Below are 8,498 nucleotides of genomic sequence, written 5' to 3' on the forward strand. Positions count from 1 at the left end.
CTACTAAAAACAGAAAACTTTCTAAGAAAAAAACAAAATTCAATTTGATTCTTCATGAGTTTTTAAATAATGTTGTAACCTTAAAACAAAAACATGAATCTATTAAAATGGGATAGATCACAGTAAAAACTAGCTCTTAAAAATTGTTTTATATTTTTTATGAAGTTTGGGTAATAGAATAACAGTAAATAAATAGATACATTTTTAAATGGCAAAATAAAAAATTCATAGATGGGGAGGAAAATAAAAGAATGTATCAGAACAAAGAATGGAAAGAAGAGCAGACTAAGAGTCATGATCAATCTGCAAAGTCCAACGTTCAATCAATTGCAGTTCCAGAAAGAGAAGAGAGAAAATAAAGTAAATTATAAAACAAAAGAAAACAAAGAAAGGAAGAAAATATATCTCAAAGCTGAAGACAGACATTCACTCGTTGGGGTGGGTGCCGACGCATGTTGACGATGAGGACGAGGCAGCTCAGAAGCAACTCCTGGGTGCTCTGAGTGGCATGTTCTGTGCACAAGGAGTGTACACCCTGCCAAAGAGCCATGCCAGTGAGGACGCGGGAAAACACTTTCAGATGGTCAAATGAAAGCATCCACCACCTACCCAGCCCTCATCCTCACCAAATTCTTTCTCATGATGCATATACATCAACGAAGTAAAGGTGAAAATCAAGAAGGTGAAGTGTGGGATGCAGGAAATGGTGGGAAAGGAAAGAAAGCAAGTCCCAGGGGAACAGTCCACAGCAGTTGGAAAGCAACCTCCAAGTTAACATGGGAAGCCAGCAGGTTCTAAGAAGATTGTCCATACAATATATTGTGTTTTTAATTAAGAAAATGATCACAAATCTGAAACATTTTAGTGATACAGTGGAGAAGCTATGTTTCTTATCCCAACAGGAAAAAAGAATGGCAATTAGAATCTAGAGGTAAAAATTCGTGTACAAATACACAACTTCCAAACACAAAGCAATCAAAATGCGTATGCTTTTAAACAAGGGTAATAAGAGATGACCTATTTGGCTGCAGTGATAAAAACCATCGTCCTGTGAGTGATCAGAGTCATAACTTTGAACCCAGGAAAAGAGAGAACAACCTAGCACCCTACTTAATCCTGAGTACTTAATATTTATACAGTTTGGGAGGTAACCCCAAACTCTTGAATGTCTTTAGATTCAATCTATGAAGAATTTAATTATATTTTGAGAACAAAATGTAAATGTGAAAGAGAAGGTAAGTGATGGTTATCAAAGGGGGGAAGAGAGGGGAGGGTAGGGCACAGAAGCAGGTTTTATTATCACTATCTTACACAGTGCTTATTAAAGAGATACATCTAAAGTTAAAGTAATAAAAACCAGAATATACTGCCCTGTTTCCCCGAAAATAAGACAGTGTCTTATTTTAAGGTGTGCTCCCAAAGATGCACTAGGTCTTATTTTCAGGGGACGTCTTATCTTTCCTGTAAGTAGGTCTTATTTTCAGAGGATGTCTTATTTTCGGGAAAACCGGGTATTAATGCAGAAATAGAAAAAGTTACAACAGAAAAACTGAAATTAGGCAGGTGGATTGCTTTATATCAGGAGTTCAAGACCAGCCTGAGCAAAAGTGAAACCCTGTCTCTATTAAAAATAGAAAAAAAAAAAAAAACTAGCCAGGCATCATAGCACACACCTCTAGTCCCAGCTACTAGGAGGCTGAGACAGGAGGATCACTTGAGCACAAAAGTTTGACGTTGCTGTGAGCTATTATGATGCAATGGCACTCTACACAGGGGGACATAGTGAGACTCTATCTCAAAAACAAACACACACACAACTAGTAGACAAACAAAAATATGTATAAATATATATGCTATTGTATATATGTGTACATAATAGCAAACACTATGAGAAATAAAGAATAGAAGAAAGTTGAGTAGTGTTTCAATAAGTTAAATCCACAGCACTCTGAGCAGAAAATCATCAATAACATTTAAAGTTGATTAATCAAGAAATAGCAATAGAAACATATTACTAGATTTATAGAAAAATTCAATTTAAGGAGCTAAAAGTGATTTTAACAGAAAAGAATGAGATTTGCAAAAAGGACAGAGAATGGTATATTTTACTACTAGATCTTTCTATACTCTTGGCTTTTTTATGTAGTGTCTCATTCTGTCTTCAGGATAGCACTGTTCTGTACAAAACCAAGGCTTAGCCCTACATAGACAGGAAGTGATGCAACGGAACAGTAGGACCCATAGCCAAGCTAGGTGGGAAGACATGGACATCCCAAGGTAGGAGAGAGACTACTCATTGACCAGCCAACCAAAAGCAAATGTCATTCTTTGGATAACAACAAATACATTGGGAGTCCCCTCCCAGAACCCGAAGCAAAAATCTGTTTTCAACTTGATTGAGCTGCCAAGATCCCCTCAGTTCAGTAGAGATGGAACTCCTCCCAGGAGGGCATTCTGCCTTCACCAAGCTAAGCTTTCAGCATCCTTCAAAGCTCAACCTTAGGCTGGGACTTGAGGAACTAAAACGCAACACTGAAGAAGTTTTTTTAATTCAGTATTCTCAGCTACTGAGTCAAGCTATTTACTTCCACGAAAATACTGAGCACCCACTTTGTGCAAGGTGGTAGAGGAAATACAAAGATAAACAAGACGTGAGCCTTTCTCTCGGGGAGCTTACAAACCAGAGCAGGAGAGAGGTGCGCACAGCTAGTTCTAACGCCAAGACTGAACAAACGTGACTTGTACCATAAAGAAGTAAGAGAGTCCTTCCAACTTAGGAATGGATCAGGAGAAACTAAAAAGGAGGTGTCAGAAGTGAGTGAGGATGCCAGACCTTGCCAACAGGACACCTGCAGGCCAGCGCCAGGATGCACTTGTGACGCCTTGTGACGACGGACTTCATCTAAGGGTGCTCTTCTCTGAACTGTGCCTGCCCCAGCCAAGGACGACATCAGTGTCTATAGTTGGGATGGCCCTCGCTTCCTGTGATGAAAAGCTGCATCTGTCGTAAATGCCCCCCTTATCACACACATGCATTTTTCCTTGGAACATATGAACTGGTAAAGTATAAATCTAGCAGAGTACAGAAGTCTGTGTTGTGATATAAGCAAACCAGAACCTATTCATAATTCCAACTAAATCTGAAATTCTGGGTTGCTTATATTTTTAATAGCATATTTCAACATATGTTCCTATCCCTGTGTCTACATTCTAACCGCAAATCCAGAAGATTAAAGAACCAGAAAATGTTAAAATTGGAAGGGACCTCAACTATTATTCAATATATCCTATCGTATCATTTTACACATGAAGAAACAAGGCCAAAAAGGGCAAATGTGACTTCCCAAAATTATGCAACTACAAATAGCAAACCTTGGACTTAAACCAAATTTTGAATGCAAGTCCAGAAACACTTTCTTCTTGATGCTAGCTGGAAGAAAAATGAGAAGATCAAAAAAATTTTAAAAATTTTAAAAAGTAATGCTTAACAATTAGATGTTATTGGCAATAGATCTATAACTATCAATGTTTCTGAAATAAATTCCAAAGGGCTTTTAAGGAATTCTTTTTTTCTTTAGACCTTTCCTACCTGGACAAAATATGTTGGCTATCAAAATATAAAATATCTCTTTTAAACTATTTGAATTCATTATTACATTATTTAAATTATTACATAGTTATTTTAAATAATTTTTATTCCATTAGATAAAGTAGCCAGGAAAAATGGTAAATACTTAATCATCTCCTTATATATAATTTTTGTTTCATCAAAGCAAAAATTAAAAATATTTTTAAAATAGGTGCTTTCTTGCTTTTACATAATATTGTATATCCAGAGACACTGTATTTTTAAAGTAAACTATATTAGAGCAGAGACTGTGTTATTTTTGTTTAGAAATTCTTTAGCATTTATCATAACATCTGGCTGACAGAGTCTATTTAATACATACCTGCTGAACAGATAATGAATTAAGGCTACATTTGACTGGAACTCTGCACCAGCTCTGCATGTCAAACATCATGGAAAATCTGACATAAAATACCATTATTTGGATGGGTAAAAAACTTCACCTACACTTGATTTAAAATCAGTTCATCCTTCCCCCAAACCAGCTCCATGAGCAGAGGTTTTTCTTTATAACCAATTTATAATTAAATTTTAGACGGAAGCCAAGACCTGTTCCTCTTTCATTTACCCCAGCACGTGGAAGGGTTCTGGAGGCGAAAACCCAGGCCTTACACCAGACCCTACTTCCAAGCTCGGTAAGGACTTCTCCAGCCAAGTGTCCAGTTCAAATCGCTAGATGCCTTCCCAACAGTGCCCTACAGACATCAAATGGGCTAATTAAGAGACCCCAGAAATTCTGGAAGCAACTTCTAATCCAGAGGGCTCTTTGCCAGGGCATAAGACATGGAAGTACACACGAAGAAGAGAAAAGAGGGAAAGAACCTCGCGAAGTTTCCCCTATATTAAGAGCCTCACTGAGGAAGTGAAAGCTGCAGACTAAACATGAAAGGCATTCTTTGATCATAGGGACTTTATACAAATGTTATGCATGTAAATAAGAAGTTAACATAGCTCGTATCTTCTTCACCCATTTTATAGAAATGAGAAAAATGCTGTGTTTTGAAAACTAGTGCCACTGAGGTTTTCCTATTGTTTGAAGAGCAATAGTGAGAGTGCGGCTTCTAATCTCCCTGGTGTTGACACAACAGCACAGGGCGTGTTACAGTGACCTCCACGGTGTCTGTTGTTATGTCTGCACACTTTCGCACCTAACTACAGATGAAATGTTACACGTTTGGACATTTTTTCAGTTATTTACACATAAAGAGCACTTGCAGTATAAAACAGTATTTTCCAATTATTTTATTTTATTTTATTTTATTTGTCTTGAAGGCAATGGAGAACCTTCTAAGCAGAAGAATGAGATGATCAGATGTGTGTTTTAGAAAGTGTAGAGATCAGATTAGAGAGAATAAGACAGGGCACTTAGTGATGACATGTGCGTATTTGGTGTGGAAATGAAGGATGTAGAACAGAATTTGAGATACAGAAATGCAAGGGCTTGGTGATTAGTTGGCTGTGGTGCATAGAGGGAAGAAAGGAGCCAAGAGGGAACCCCCAAGTTTGTCTGTGTTCTTGCTGGGAGGAAAGTGGGCCTTTCTTTGAGATCAGGAATACAGGAGGAGGAGAAAGTAGTCAGTTGAGTTCTGAGCCCATTGAATGAATGAGCGACACTCATGGAATGTCCAGGTTGAGAGGTAAGTGCTCCTTGCTTTGAGCACCCAGCCTGCCTCCAGCACGTTCCCCCAACAGCAGACTGGTGTATTTCTCTCCACCCTGACTTCCCCCGGACAGGAAGGGCTCTCCAATCTAAAATACACCACCACCCCTCTTAGTGTTACAGCTCTTTTAGAATTTGTCTAGCAGATTTTCTGGTCTCTACAGGAAGACATAAACATTTAAAATTTTTAAAAAATAATAAGAATAATAATAAATAAAATCCCCTCCCCCCACACTTAAGATTGTTCTCAACCAGCCAATGCTTCCCCTTGAAAACAATGTTCTCAGCAGGCTCAGTGGCTCACACCTGTAATCCTAGCACTCCAGGAGTCTGGGACAGGTAGATTATTTGAGCTCAGGAGTTTGAGACTAGCCTGAATAAGAGTGAGCCCAAGAGTTCGAGGTTGTTGTAAGCTATGATACCAGTGCACTCGCCCCAGGGTAACAAAGTGAGACTCTGTCTCAAAAAAAAAAAAAAAAAAAGAATGAAAAGAAAACAGAAAACAAGATTCTCCCATTTTCCCTCCCCCTCCCAGAGGCCCCTATTAGTGCAGGGATAACTCAGGAGAAATAACCCATGAGAGCTCACCTCTTCCAGGGAGAGCAAAACACGGACAGCAGTGTTTTGTCTATTCTATCAGGCCCATCTCCAAAGAGACCATTGTTTCAGGAGAACTGAGAACTTTCTAAAGTAAATAAAAGAATGAATAATAACCATGTTTAAGCCTCCAACTTATTAACAGAAAACACGTAGATTTAAGAATTAAAAATAAATATGTCTTTAAAGATGACCTGGAAGGCTTTTACCTGCCAAGAACAGAATTCAAAACCTCAAGAAGTCTAGGTTTCCTCAGAAATAGTAGATTATATTGCTATTGGTGGGAAAAGGGTCTCCCCTGAAATTTGGGTGCTACTTAAGGGTGTTTTATAATAACTTGAAATAACGGAAGAAATCTCAAAACTGACCCTGAGCTGTGGATACTGGATCTATGTTTTCATATTTTGGATAAATGTTTCCAGTTCCTGCTTTTCTTTCCAAAGATGTATATTTGGGATGAGTTATTCTCCTGCTTGAATTATATTTTAGTGATTTGGGGTGTGTTGATATACACAAATATAAACTTGTTTTTAGAGCATTTCCCATCATATATATTTTAGTTCAATTGAGCATCTCTAATAGAGAGTACAGTTCTCACAATATTTATTCCAAATTAGAGGAAGATTTCTGAAAATTGTTAAGAATCAAGAAGGCAATTACCAATTGCAGAAAGTCCCCCAGTGGACCACACCCCCCAGTGGGCCACAGCAAGTGGCAGGCCCGAAGCAGCTCTGCTTGCTACGAAGAAACTGCTGTTGTCCTCAGCATCCATTGACCTGTCTGGTTTTCATATGACAAATAAACAGATGAGTTGGTTTCTCCTTTTTCTAGGGGACTTTACATGCTTGGTGTTGGAAATTCATCAAAGAAAAACCTAGCTTTGTAAGTCTGAGACAGCTAGATGCCACGGTCACTCATTTCAAAGGTGCTGGCTGTTTTCAAACAACTGCTGAGAGATCTTGCCATCCCCTGAACTTGGGAGGCTGATGCTAGCACTGGCCGTATTCAGCTTGCCATGTGAGCACAGTGAGATCACCCGAGCTGATCCTGCAGAGTCTCTGAAAATGCAGTAATTCATGCTGTCAGTTACTATCAGCAGCAATCTGCTTCTGGCCTGGGGCCTGTAAGCACTCATGTGAGTATTCTGCACAAAGGACCAGAGTGCAATGCTCCCTTGGATTTCAGGGACTTAGTGTGGTTTCAACATATAATCAAAAGTGCCACGTAGTTCAGCACCTCACATTTTGCTTTAAAGAGATTGAGGCTTAAAACTGGATTGGATTCCTTTCTTTTCTTCAAAAAGAGGAAGTTGGTGGTAATTTGCAATTTATCTTTAGAGCAATCTCTTGGCACTGCAGCAAAATCTCCTCTGTTGGAAAAGCGCAGAGTAGTTTTTCTGTTTGTTTAAATCAAGCATAATTTCATCATTTCAACAACAACAACAACAACAATAATAATAAATCTGCTTAACCACAAAACTCTGAGTAGTTACATCATGTTAGTCACACATGTGATCAACTCTTAATTACTATAGAGAAAACACATTGAGAAATAAGTTCTTTGAATTCCTAAATATTATAACAACATAGTCCCCCAAGATTAGTACAATTTTTTAAAAGTTTCGTGGCAGAGTTTAGCTGTCACAGCCTAAGCTTATTGAAGAATCTCTGCAAAACAATATAATGTCATTGAGTCCAAATAATTGGAGAAACCCACATAATTCTTGCTCCCAGCTCACTGCTCTATTGAATTAGCACTACTGAGAACCCAGGGGGTCCAGGTTGTGAAAAGGTCCTGATCAGAGAGGTCTCAGGCTGCAATAAACATTCTGGTGCAAATGTCTTTGTTGTAAAATTACTTTTGTTCAACTGGGTAATACCTAGTAATAATATTGCAGCCCAATTCACAATAGCCAAGTCATGGATGCAGCCTAAATGCCCATCAACCCATGAATGACAGACAAATGGTGGTATATGTATGCTGTGGAGCACTATTGCAGCCATAAAAAGGGGGAGACTTTACATCTTTTATGTTTACCTGGATGGAACTGGAACATATTCGTCTTAGTAAAGTATCTCAAGAATGGGGAAAAAAGTATCCAATGTACTCAATACTATTATGAAACCAATATATAGACACTTACACATTCATAGGAAGGATAAAACACAGTCCAGAAAGAGGGGAGAAGATGGAGAGGGGAAGGGAGGGGGGAGGGTGAGTGAATGGAGGGTATTTGGTGGGATCTCACCTATTGCAAGGGTACAGTTCCAAACAGCTGAGAGTATATTATAAATGTCATACCACAAAAATAAGTGAGGAGATGGTTATGTTAGTTTGATTTAAGCATTCCACATTATATATCAAATCATCACATTATACCCCATAAATGTATACAATTATGATTTAATAAAACTGAAGTAAAAAAAAAAAGGAAGGAAGGTATTGTGTCTGAGAAACTCAGAACTAAGTAAAAGTGTGCCAAGATCACAAGTGCGATTGTCAAAAATATATATGTCCATTGGAGTGTACCTGGGACTCTTGAGTGCTCACAGTTGAAAAATTGCTTTCATATTGTGTCAAGCCCCAAAGTCTTCAAACTCTTGGCATCTTACT

The 8,498-nt window shown here is 38.4% G+C and overlaps 1 non-coding gene across 1 annotated transcript; it reads left to right on the forward strand.

Moving 5' to 3' along the window:
• Nucleotides 1–5,400: 5,400 nt before the first annotated feature.
• On the forward strand, nt 5,401–5,461 carry LOC128592876 (U7 small nuclear RNA). The gene has a single exon (XR_008382092.1). It is a non-coding gene; the product is annotated as a U7 small nuclear RNA (small nuclear RNA).
• Nucleotides 5,462–8,498: the final 3,037 nt, after the last annotated feature.

Source organism: Nycticebus coucang, chromosome 1, assembly GCF_027406575.1.
Source record: "Nycticebus coucang isolate mNycCou1 chromosome 1, mNycCou1.pri, whole genome shotgun sequence".
NCBI classification, from domain to species: domain Eukaryota; kingdom Metazoa; phylum Chordata; class Mammalia; order Primates; family Lorisidae; genus Nycticebus; species Nycticebus coucang.